At 44.2% G+C, this 12,316-nt stretch overlaps 1 protein-coding gene across 2 annotated transcripts in view; it reads left to right on the top strand.

Moving 5' to 3' along the window:
• The window catches only part of si:ch211-243j20.2 (uridine-cytidine kinase-like 1), a 197,853-nt gene that overhangs the window by 119,546 nt on the left and 65,991 nt on the right, over window positions 1-12,316 (top strand). The gene's annotated exons all lie outside the window — the stretch shown is intronic.

Here is a 12,316-nt window from a genome sequence, read left to right as displayed (position 1 = left end):
AGTAAATTCAGTCTTACATGTATTAGCCACATTCAGCACCAATTATTTTTAAAACCTAATTGTGAAGTAACTATTTTTAATTACTTCTATATTTGATGAAGAATTGTATAAAATACTCTGATGAGAATCTACAATAACATTTTTGGTGTGGTTTACAAGGATAGCAGTTAGCGAAGAAAAATTATACATGGAAGTATTTGCACCTTAAAGGATTTGAGATTTTCTGAAATTGATTTATGGGGGTGGGAGCCACCTCCTCACTGCGTGGTGATGTTGCTTCTGAATTGTTTACAGAAGTTAATTCAATACGCTGTTATCAGAAAGTTATCTTCTTTCTCTTTCCAGAAATCTATAGTTTTAAAATGAATTTTGGACAACTCCCTATTGCTTTCACGGTACATATGTGCTTTTCTTTGTGCTAGCAGCTAATCTGGATATCTTCTCTTTCTGTCCATGACTATTTCATCAATTGTCTCGCATTGAATAATTCTGAACTGAACAGAGGAAACTTCGCTGGGATATGTGAGGATAACTTGTGTATTTTGAGTTTTGTCTTCAACCCTTAAATATTAATTTCTGGTTAATTTTATTTTTCTTACTGTTGGCTTCTTTGCATCTTAAGTTGTTTCTTATTTTGGCATTCCTCACAAGTAGTTTTAATAAGTTCAGTGTATCTTGAATATTAAGAATCTAGTGAACAAAAAGGTTTGGTATTCTGATTGTGCACTGACTTTTGAAGATATTTTGTATTTCTCGTTTTAAAATTGAAATGATGATCATTGTGCTTTCTTAATTTAGAAAAATGCAGTATAAATATATTGATTAATACTGAAATGGCCTACTCAGCAAATTAGAGAACTGTTCTTTGATTTCAATTGCTGATGAGAAATGAGCCCTAGTTTATCATTTGTAGGTTGCATGAAGTTCCTTTATTTACATTTGTTTAACTATATGTGAAATAATGAAAAATTATGATGTTCAACAAAATGAAAACAATGTGCTGTTAGTAGTTAAACTAGGGTAACTTTAGAAATTAGTACTTGGGAATATCAAAGAGAAAGTCCCACGAAAATAATGTCAAAAGGCGGCTTGCACAGAGGCATTCATAGAATGAGAGCAGGTCTGGAAAAGGGCTGCTTAATTACATCAGTATACATATGGATGTATTTGTATCGGTATTTGCTATGTCAACAGATAATGTTCAGAGGAGTAGCATCCGAAAGGCTGCATAGGCTGGGACTTCTTTCACTGTAGCATAGGAGGTTGAGAAGCAACCTGACAGAAGTTTATAAAATAATGAGGGATGTAGATAGAGTTGTTGGTAATTGTCTTTTCCCTAGGATGGGGGATTTCAAGACGAGAGGGCATATTTTTAAGGTGGGAGGAAAGACATTTTAAAAAGACATGAGGGGTTCGCATGTGGAGTGAATTTCCAGAGGAAGTGGTGTATGTAGGTACAATTGCAATATTTAAAAGACACTTAGATAACTACATGAATAGAAAAGGTTTAAAGGAATATGGATCAGGAGCAGACAGATGGGATTAGTTTAGTTTGGGATTAAATTTGGCATGGACTGGATGGACAGTAAGGTCAGTTTCTGTACTGTATGACCATGGAGATTGTTATTTGTAATGTGACATGTAAAATGGGAACCAAGCAATAGCAGTCTGACTTGTAGGAGAGGTAGTAAAAGGGAATAGTATAATTAGCTCATTGAAGGTTGTGGAGATGTTTCATTGAATTCTAAGGGATATCATGTAAGGTAGTTTGGGCTGGGGTTAACTGATAGAGTGAGTTTAATTGCATTTCTGGGAGACTGTACAGGAAACTGGCATGCAGTGGTTTTTCCAAGAGCGTTGGAGATGAAGAGGAAGGATACACACGTAGAGGAGTGGTTAGAAAGGGTACCCTTTTTGGGAGTGGAATGATGCAGGCTATTGAAAATTGCTTTGGGAAGTCATGAATGACTTGGTTGGAATTGAGGGATGTATGAGGATACTGATGCCAAACCTGAATACACCAATTTAGCTCTTATGTTTCATAGATTCCCTACAGAGTAGAAGCAGGGCATTCGGTCCATCAGGTCCATACAGACCATCTGAACAGCATCCTACCCTGACCCAGCCCATCCCTGTAATCCTGCATTCCTATGGCTAATCCAACTAACCTACATATCCCTGGACACTTAAAAGCAATTTAGCATTGCCAATGCACCTAACCTGCACATCTTTGAACTGTTGAAGGAATTAGGAGTATCTGGAGGAAACCGACACAGATATGAGAGAATGTGTAAACTCCACACAGACAATTACCCAAGGTTGAACCCAGGTCCATGCCGTTGTGAGGCAGCAGTGCTAACCACTTGAGCTACCATATCACCTCACATATCTTTGAAACGTTTTCCAGTAGCTCTTTGCTCCTCAGGAGCAGTATTCATTGGCACTATCTTTTGACATTTGTCCTTCTGTAGTTCTAATGCCTGATAGATTATTTTAAAAAGTTTGGATTTCAGAAAAATGAATTAAGGCCCAACTGTAAATATCTCTTGATCAAACAAAACCCATTTATTTAACATACAGTTGAAGAATTTAGTTTAAAGATGCTTTTATTACACTTGAGAAATAAAATAATTGCTATCTTGCACAGTTCCATGCATTTCTTTCCCAATGTATTTTAGTGAGATATCCCATCTCAGGCTGTCATCCAACAGAGAAACACATTAGAATTTAAAATATGCATATTACTCCAGGTTTATGACACAGGGGGCAGTCAACTCCACATGTGGCTTTTAATTCTCATAATTATACAATATTTTTTACAGAATGCAATTATCTGTAGCTAATTAACTGTATAAATCTCATGTATCAAAGCAACAATTGATGCTTGTTGAAATTATTTACAAAAAGCATCCAGCTTGAAACTGTATTAAAAAAGAAATTCAAGCAAGTGTATTTCGTCCATTCCCACAAAACAATTTATTGTAAAATCTACCTTTAGCATAGAAAAATATCAGAAGGCATATCAAATGCATAAAGGAAAAAACGTCATGCACCTAGCCAAAGAAAGAGATTTGGAATGACCAAAAGCTTAATTAAAGAAATAAGTTTAAAAGAGGATCATTAAGGTGAAATGGAACATGGATGGGATGTAATGAAGTCATTTGTGAGAGTTAATTTTAGGTGAATGAAGCCTTGCAGCTTGTAGTTGGAAGGAGAGAAAGGAATCATTTTAAATTTGAGGTGTTAGGTGAGGAATGTGTGTTGAATATTGATGCAAGTTAATGAAACTCAAAAATGACGGGGATAATGTGGAATTATGGTTGTCAGTCGTCTTGGTTGCCCAGGAGACTCCCAGAATAGAACAGGATCCTTCTGAGTAAAAAGTGAGGTCTGCAGATGCTGGAGATCAGAGCTGAAAATGTGTTGCTGGTTAAAGCACAGCAGGTCAGGCAGCATCCAAGGAACAGGAAATTCGACGTTTCGGGCCAGAGCCCTTCATCAGGAATGAGGAGAGTGCGCCAGGCAGGCTAAGATAAAAGGTAGGGAGGAGGAACTTGGGGGAGGGGCGATGGAGATGTGATAGGTGGAAGGAGGTCAAGGTGAGGTTGATAGGCTGGAGTGGGGTGGGGGCGAAGAGGTCAGGAAGAAGATTGCAGGTTAGGAGGGCGGTGTCCGCCCCTGGTGCTCACCTTCCGCCCTACAAACCTTTGCATAAACCAAATCATCCGCCGACATTTCCGCCACCTCCAAAAAGACCGCACCACCAGGAATATATTTCTCTCCCCACCCCTTTCCGCCTTCCGCAAAGACCGTTCCCTCCGTGACTACCTGGTCAGGTCCACGCCCCCCCTACAACCCACCCTCCCATCCTGGCACTTTCCCCTGCCACCGCAGGAACTGTAAAACCTGTGCCCATTCCTCCTCCCTCACCTCCATCCAAGGTCCTAAAGGAGCCTTCCACATACATCAAAGTTTTATCTGCATATCCACCAATATCATTTATTGCATCCGTTGCTCCTGATGCGGTCTCCTCTACATTGGGGAGACTGGGCGCCTCCTAGCAGAGCGCTTTAGGGAATATCTCTGAGACACCCACGTCAATCAACCACACCATCCCGTGGCCCAACATTTCAACTCCTCCTCCCACTCTGCCGAGGACATGGAGGTCCTGGGCCTCCTTCACCGCCGCTCCCTCAACACCAGACGCCTGGAGGAAGAACGCTCATCTTCCGCCTCGGAACACTTCAACCCCAGGACATCAATGTGGGCTTCAACAGCTTCCTCATTTCCCCTTCCCCCACCTCACCCGAGTTCCAAACTTCCAGCTCAGCACTGTCCCCATGACTTGTCCAGAATTGTCCTACCTGCCTAGCTCCTTTTTCACCTATCCACTCCACCCTCTCCTCCCTGACCTATCACTTTCATCCCCTCCCCCTCTCACCCATTGTACTCTATGCTAGTCTCTCCCCACCCCCACCCTCCTCTAGCTTATCTTTCTACGCTTCAGGCTCATTGCCTTTATTCCTGAAACGTCGATTTCGCTGCTCATTGGATGCTGCCTGAACTGCTGTGCTCTTCCAGCACCTCTGATCCAGAAGCAAAGATTTTCCCATCTGGGAGTTACAAAAGCAGGATTAACTGTTTTCTGATGTGAGTGAATGTGAGCATGAATATGTATGAGAAAAACAGATTCAAAGGGAAAAGGTTATGTGTGAGGGTGAACTTAGTCTTGGGAACATGGGATTGCGGAATGGGCATGGATGTGTGGCTGTTAAGAAAGCAGGACAAGATTGGCATCATGCAAAGAGGTGACTCTGAAATTGCATAGGACCTTGTATTTACTGTGAATTGGGCAGCAGCAATATAGTTTGTGGCAAAAGGAGAGCAGCTACTGAATGGGTTAGTGAGATCTGTGAATTACTTTCATTTGGAACTACAAAATTTTATTGAAAGGAGAGTGTAGTGATTTTAACGATGTCAGCCAGGTGGACCTCATAGAGTATAAGTTCCCTGATTGGGACTGTTAATCTAGTCAAATCAGGGAACCCTGGCTGTCAGAGGTTTTGTTCACTCTGAGAGCTGGCTCTGCAGAAACTGGATTAGATTAGATTAGATTAGATTACTTAGTGTGGAAACAGGCCCTTCAGCCCAACAAGTCCACACCGACCTGCCGAAGCGCAACCCATCCATACCCCTACATTTACCCCTTTACCTAACACTACGGGCAATTTAGCGTGGCCAATTCTCCTGACCTGCACATCTTTGGACTGTGGGAGGAAACCGGAGCATTCGGAGGAAGCCCACGCAGACACGGGGAGAATCCACACAGTCAGTCGCCTGAGTCAGGAATTGAACCCGGGTCTCTGGCACTGTGAGGCAGCAGTGCAAACCACTGTGCCACCGTGCCGCCCACAAGGGTGGCAAGGGTTTTCTACATATAAATAAAGGGTGACTTGGTGATGGGATATTGGCCTCTGGAATGTTTACAGTTGAGAAGTGAGTGGGATTAATGATGTAACCATGCAAAAGCGATTACTAGCTGAAGCCCAACTGGACTTCACACAGACACTGCAACTAGCTTTATCTTTGGGAAATGCAGCAAGTAGAGCACCTGATTTGCAGGGTATTCCAATGGGAGTGGAAACATTCACCATTCCAGTTGAGCTTGAGCAACAGCACTTGAACAAAGGCAATTGCATTGCCTCATATATATCCTGAGGGACTTTAAGTCATCCCACAGCAAAACCCCAAAACAAAGCCAAGTTTCATACAAACTGTTAAAAAATTTCTTCAGGATCCAGGTTGGCAAGCCTTTTTAGTTGCTGCCTGAGTGCAAACTTAAGAGAGCAAACGAGTCCCGCTTTGGGGCAGCACGGTGACTCAGTAGTTAGCTCTGCTGCCCCACAGCATCAGTGATCCAGGTTCAATTCCAGCCTCGGGCGACTGGCTGTGTGCAGTTTGCGCATTCTCCCCGTGCATGTGTGGACTTCCTCCAGGTGCTACGGTTTCTTCCACAGTCCAAAGATGTGCAGGCTAAGTAAATTGGTCATGCTAAGTTGTCCATTGTGTTCTGGGATGTGTAGGTTATGTGCATTTGTCAGGGTAAATATAGGGTAGGGGATATGGGTCTGGGAGGGTTACTTTTCGGAGGATCAGTATGGACCTGTTGGGCCAAAGGGCCTGTTTCCACACTGTAGGGATTCTTGTCCTAAATTGAGTAAGAGGAGGCCAGCATCGAGGGGAGTGCACACCCTGGAAAGTCTATGTACATCTCGTTTGGAATGCTGGTTCTAATTTGAATGTTGCTAAGCAATCAAAATAACATCTGGTTAAATGGTCACCAAGTTCTAATGGAAGCCAATATTCAATAATCACAGAACTACTCTTTAACTAAATTCGTCCTGGAGTCTAATCCTTAAGTTTGTGCAAGATCTTGGCTAGACTGAGACCCTATACCAAGGAACCTTTACACACACTTAAGTGTACAAATTAGGCTCTGTTTTTTTATGAAAAGCAGTTGATTTAGTTACTACTGATTGCAGTAAAATAAAGCCCAAGCTTGATAGGGTGTAATTTGTTGAGGAAGATTCACTTAGATTGAATCAATAGAAAATGGCTGCCTGTATGAAGTCCTAATTAAATACCCATGAGTTTTTCAGTAAGGTTTATGGACTATCAAAGGAGTAAAGGCCATCTTGCATGTTGACCAGAATGCAATTCATGATTCTGCCAGGTCTGTCCAGTGTTATTGCCTTATGGGCAAAAGGAGAGACACAAATCAAAGGACTGTTCTGGGTAATCCAAGATGGAGGACGGAAAAAATTTCTGGCTGTAATAGCTGCTCCTTTATTGAGGTATTTTAGGTGCTGGAGGTGATTTCCTCGAATTCCAGGAGCAGCAATTACTGCTTCATATGCTGTTGCATTGCTTTGGAACTTTGGAAAAAAAAGTCAAAACAACAGTTTTAAAAGGGAGAAGAACAGACAAAGGAAGCACATGGTGAGGTCACTGCAAGAAAGAGAGAGAGAACCTGCATGGCTATTGCCTTTGCTGTTTGAATTCATGTATTGTTGGACATTGGAGTGCATCAAAGAAAATTAATGAACATGAAATTCTCAACTGATTAGATTAGATTAGATTAGATTAGACTTACAGTGTGGAAACAGGCCCTTCGGCCCAACAAGTCCACACCGACCCGCCGAAGCGAAACCCACCCATACCCTTACATTACCCCTTACCTAACACTACGGGCAATTTAGCATGGCCAATTCACCTGACCCGCACATCTTTTGGACTGTGGGAGGAAACCGGAGCACCCGGAGGAAACCCACGCAGACACGGGGAGAATGTGCAAACTCCACACAGTCAGTTGCCTGAGTCGGGAATTGAACCCGGGTCTTCAGGCGCTGTGAGGCAGCAGTGCTAACCACTGTGCCACCGTGCCGCCCACTGATCTTGGAGGAACTGTTGGACGAAGTTCAAATCATAGAATTAGATAAGTTAATCTTTGTTTTAAGTGTGGCCTACAGAGAATCTGCAGTACTGAGTAGAGTGGATTCTTTCTTGGTTAAATGTTTTTGGAGATATGTCTCTTGATTAAACTTAAAATATAAGCAATAACTATTAATTTAACCTGGGGCAGTGTTTGTAGAGGAATAAGATGGTGTTATTTTCTGGGTCTGTAGATTGTGAAGGAGCAAAAATGGCCTTTAGTAGAGTGATATGTACGTCTTGTCAGATGTGGGAGTTTAAAGAGAATTTGAGGGTTACTGCGGATTATTTGTGCCATAAATGCTGTTGGCTGCGAATCTTAACAGATCGATTTGTATCATCGATAGTCACAGGTGAGGTGCCGGAAGACTGGAGGTTGGCTGACGTGGTTCCACTGTTTAAGAAGGGTGGTGAGGACAAACCAGGGAACTATAGGCCAATGAGCCGGATGTCGGTGGTGGGAAAGTTGATTAGGGATAGTCAATATGGTTTTATGTGTGGGAAATCATGTCCCACAAACTTGATTGAGTTTTTTTGAGGATTGAAGAGGGCAGAGCAGTAGATGTGATCTATATGGACTCGAGTAAGGCATTCGACAAGGTTCCCCTTGGGAGACTAATTAGCAAGGTTAGATCTCATGGAATACATGGAGAACTAGCCATTTGGATACAGAACTGGCTCAAACTGACAGAGGGTGGTGGTGGAGGGTTGTTTTTCAGCCTGGAGGCCTGTGACCAGTGGAGTGTCACAAGGATTGGTGCTGGGTCCTCTACTTTTTGTCATTTACATAAGTGATTTGGATGTGAGCATAAGAGGTACAGTTAGTAAGTGTGCAGATGACACCAAAATGATAGCAAAGAATGTTACCTCAGATTACAACAGGATGGGCAATTGGCTGAGAAATGACAGATGGAGTCTAATTCAGATAAATGCGAGGAGCAAATCAAAACAGGTTCAGTGTTGCAGACGTTTCGTCCCCTGTCTAGGTGACATCCTCAGTGCTTGGGAGCCTCCTGTGAAGCGCTTCTGTGATGTTTCCTCCGGCATTTATAGCGTCTTGTCTCTGCCGCTTCTGGTTGTCAGTTCCAACTGTCCGCTGCAGTGACCGGTATATTGGGTCCAGGCCGATGTGCTTATTGATTGAATCTGTGGATGAGTGCCATGCCTCTCGGAATTCCCTGGTTGTTCTCTGTTTGGCTTGCCCTATAATAGTAGTGTTGTCCCAGTCGAACTCATGTTGATTGTCATCTGTGTGTGTGGCTACTAAGGATAGCTGGTCATGTCGTTTCGTGGCTAGTTGGTGTTCATGGATGCGAATCATTAGCTGTCTTCCTGTTTGTCCTATGTAGTGTTTTGTGCAGTCCTTGCATAGGATTTTGTACACTACATTGGTTTTGCTCATGCTGGGTATCGGTCTCATACACTTAATGGTAAGGTCCTAGGGAGTGTTGCTGAACAAAGAGACCTTGGAGTGTAGGTTTATAGCTCCTTGAAAATGGGGTCATAGGTAGATAGGATTGTGAAGAAGTATGCTTTCCTTTATTGGTCAGAGTATTGAGTACAGGAGTTGGGAGGTCATATTGCGGCTATACAGGACATTGGTATGATCACTGTCGGAATATTGCATGCAATTCTGGTCTCCTTCCTATCGGAAAGATGTTGTGAAACTTGGAAAGGTTCAGAAAAGATTTACAAGGATGTTGCCAGGGTTGGAGGATTTGAGCTATAGGAAGAGGCTGAACAGGTTGGGGCCGTTTTCTCTGGTGTGTCGGAGGCTGAGAGGTGACCTTATAGAGATTTGCAAAATTATGAGAGGAATGGCTAGAGTAAATAGGCAAAGACTTTTCTCTGGGGTCGGGGAGGTGTAGAACTAGAGGGCATAGGTTTAGGGTGAGATGGGAAAGATATAAAAGAGACTTAAGGGGCAACGTTTTCACACAGAGGGTGGTACTTGTATGGAATGAGCTGCCAGAGGATGTGGTGGAGGCTGGTACAATTGCAACATTTAAGAGGCATTTGGATGGGTATATGAATAGGAAGGGTTTGGAGGGATATTGGCCAGGTGATGGCAGATGGGACTAGATTGGGTTGGAATATCTGGTCGACATGGACAGGTTGGACCGAAGGGTCTGTTTCCATGCTGTACATCTCTATGACTCTATGACTGGAAAGCAAGGGAATCAACAAATCAGTCCATTTTATAGCATGGACAGTAAAGGTTGTACCTTTTGTGAAGCCTGACCGGTCGGTTTGCCTTTGTGAAGAGCTTAAACAAACATTAAACCTCTTTTTCCAACTGGATAAATACGCAATCCCTCTCATTGAGGATTTGTATGCAAAGCTGGCAGGAGGGTTGCCTTCATGAAGCTGGGTGTGAGCCATGCGTACTTGCTGTTACGGTTATATGAAGACTCCCAGAAACATGCTATAATTACCTCCCGTAACAGTTTGTACCAATATATGAGACTGCCATTTGGGGTACCCTCAGCCTGTGCAATTTTTCAGCAGGCAATGGAGAACATTTTACAAGGTCTACACAAGGTTACCATTTATCTAGATGACATGCTACTAACAGGGAAGACCAGTAGGAGCATTTAGAGAACTTCGACATAATCCTCAGGTGTTCCTCCAAGGGTGCTTTAGAAGGGGTGAATGTGTATTCTGAACATTCCAAGTGACCTACTAGGGTGACAGAGTCGATGACCAATTTACACCCGTAGGAAAATAGAATGAGGGCAAACAAAGGTGGCCTGGCTCCCATGTCTGTACTGGAACCTCTGACTTCCTTTGGGTTGGTGAATTATTACAGCAGGTTCACAACCTTGGCTCCATTCTGGCGCCTTTGCATCAACTCTTAAAAAAGGATCTGTCTTGGAAATGGTCACAACCCCAAGCTGTAGCTTGCACTTGAAGTGAAAAAACATTTATCATCCTTTGAGGTGTAGACACCCTCTGATCCCAAGTGAAATCCTCCCTCTACGATATTTGGGTGGTATTAATTCATAGGTCAATGGGGAGGAACGCCCAATAGTGTATGCATCCAGGACTTGGGCTAATGCAGAGCATAAATATGCCTGGGTTGAGAAGGAAGGGCTGGAGGTCACATTTGGAGTCACAAACATCCACCACTACCTTTTTTATGGTAAATTTGTAATAGTAACGAACCGCACACTCCAGCTGGGGCAACTTACAAAGGACAGTACTGTGCTGCCCATAGCTTCAGGCTGAGTTCAGCTGTGGGGTAGCCATCGGATACTGGTTGAACTCCACCAGAGTCATCCAGGGCTTCCAAAATGATGATGTTGTGGGAAGTAATGCCTGGTGGCCAGGATCCACGATTGGATGCAAACATAACTGTATTGGTGAGGCAGTGCCCAGAGTGCCGACAAGGATAACAGTTACTGTCAGCAGTTCTTCTAATTTGTGGAAATGGCCAGGTAATCCCTGGACTCAGTTGCATATCAACTGGGCAGATCCTTCCTTGGGCTGAATGTTCTTAGTCATTGTGAGCGCCCATTAAAAGGATGTACAAAGAGTTCATTCATCAAACACAGGGACACAATTGAAAAACTGCACAGAAATGTTGGTCACAGATAACAGGCCATTGTTTATCAGCAGGAGAAAGTGAGTCTGCAGATGCTGGAGATCAGAGCTGAAAATGTGTTGCTGGAAAAGCGCAACAGGTCAGGCAGCATCCAAGGAACAGGAGATTCGACGTTTCGGGCAGAAGCCCTTCTTCAGGAATGAGGAAAGTGTGTCCAGCAGGCTAAGATAAAAGGTAGGGAGGAGGAACTTGGGGGAGGGGTGATGGAGATGCGATAGGTGGAAGGAGGTCAAGGTGAGGATGATAGGCCGGAGTAGGGTGAGGGCGGAGAGGTCAGGAAGAAGATTGCAGGTTAGGAAGGCGGTGCTGAGTTCAAGGGATTTGACTGAGACAAGGTGGGGGGAGGGGAAATGAAACTGGAGAAATCTGAGTTCACCCCTTGTGGTTGGAGGGTTCCTAGGTGAACGATGAGGAGCTCTTCCTCCAACTGTCGTGTTGTTATGTTCTGGTGATGGAGGAGTCCAAGTACCTGCATGTCCTTGGTGGAGTGGGAGGGGGAGTTAAAGTATTGAGCCACGGGGTGGTTGGGTTGGTTGGTCCGGGTGTCCCAGAGGTGTTCTCTGAAATGTTCTGCAAGTAGGCAGCCTGTCTCCCCAATATAGAGGAGGCCACATCGGGTGCAGCGGATGCAATAAATGATGTATGTGGAGGTGCATGTGAATTTGTGGCGGATATGGAAGGATCCTTTGGGGCCTTGGAGGAGATGTGGGCACAAGTTTTCGAAAAGACCACTCCCTCTGTGACTCCCTCGTCAGGTCCACACCCCCCACCAACCCAACCTCCACTCCCGGCACCTTCCCCTGCAACCGCAAGAAACGCAAAACTTGCACCCACATCTCCTCCCTTACTTCTCTCCAAGGGAGACAGGCCACTTTAACTTCCCCTCCCATTCCACCAAGGACATGCAGGTACTTGGACTCCTCCATCGCCAGACCATAACAACACGACGGTTGGAGGAAGAGCGCCTCATCTTCCGCCTAGGAACCCTCCAACCACAAGTGATGAACTCAGATTTCTCCAGTTTCCTCATTTCCCCTCCCCCCACCTTGTCTCAGTCAAATCCCTCGAACTCAGCACCATCTTCCTAACCTGCAATCTTCTTCCTGACCTCTTCGCCCCCACCCCACCCCACTCCGGCCCATCACCCTCACCTTGACCTCCTTCCACCTATCGCATCTCCACCGCCACTCCCCCAAGTCCCTCCTCCCTACCTTTTATCTT

This window comes from Hemiscyllium ocellatum, chromosome 3 (genome assembly GCF_020745735.1).
Source record: "Hemiscyllium ocellatum isolate sHemOce1 chromosome 3, sHemOce1.pat.X.cur, whole genome shotgun sequence".
Taxonomy (NCBI): domain Eukaryota; kingdom Metazoa; phylum Chordata; class Chondrichthyes; order Orectolobiformes; family Hemiscylliidae; genus Hemiscyllium; species Hemiscyllium ocellatum.
Note: the sequence above shows the minus strand (reverse complement) of the source record. Positions and strands in the feature narration are given on the sequence as shown.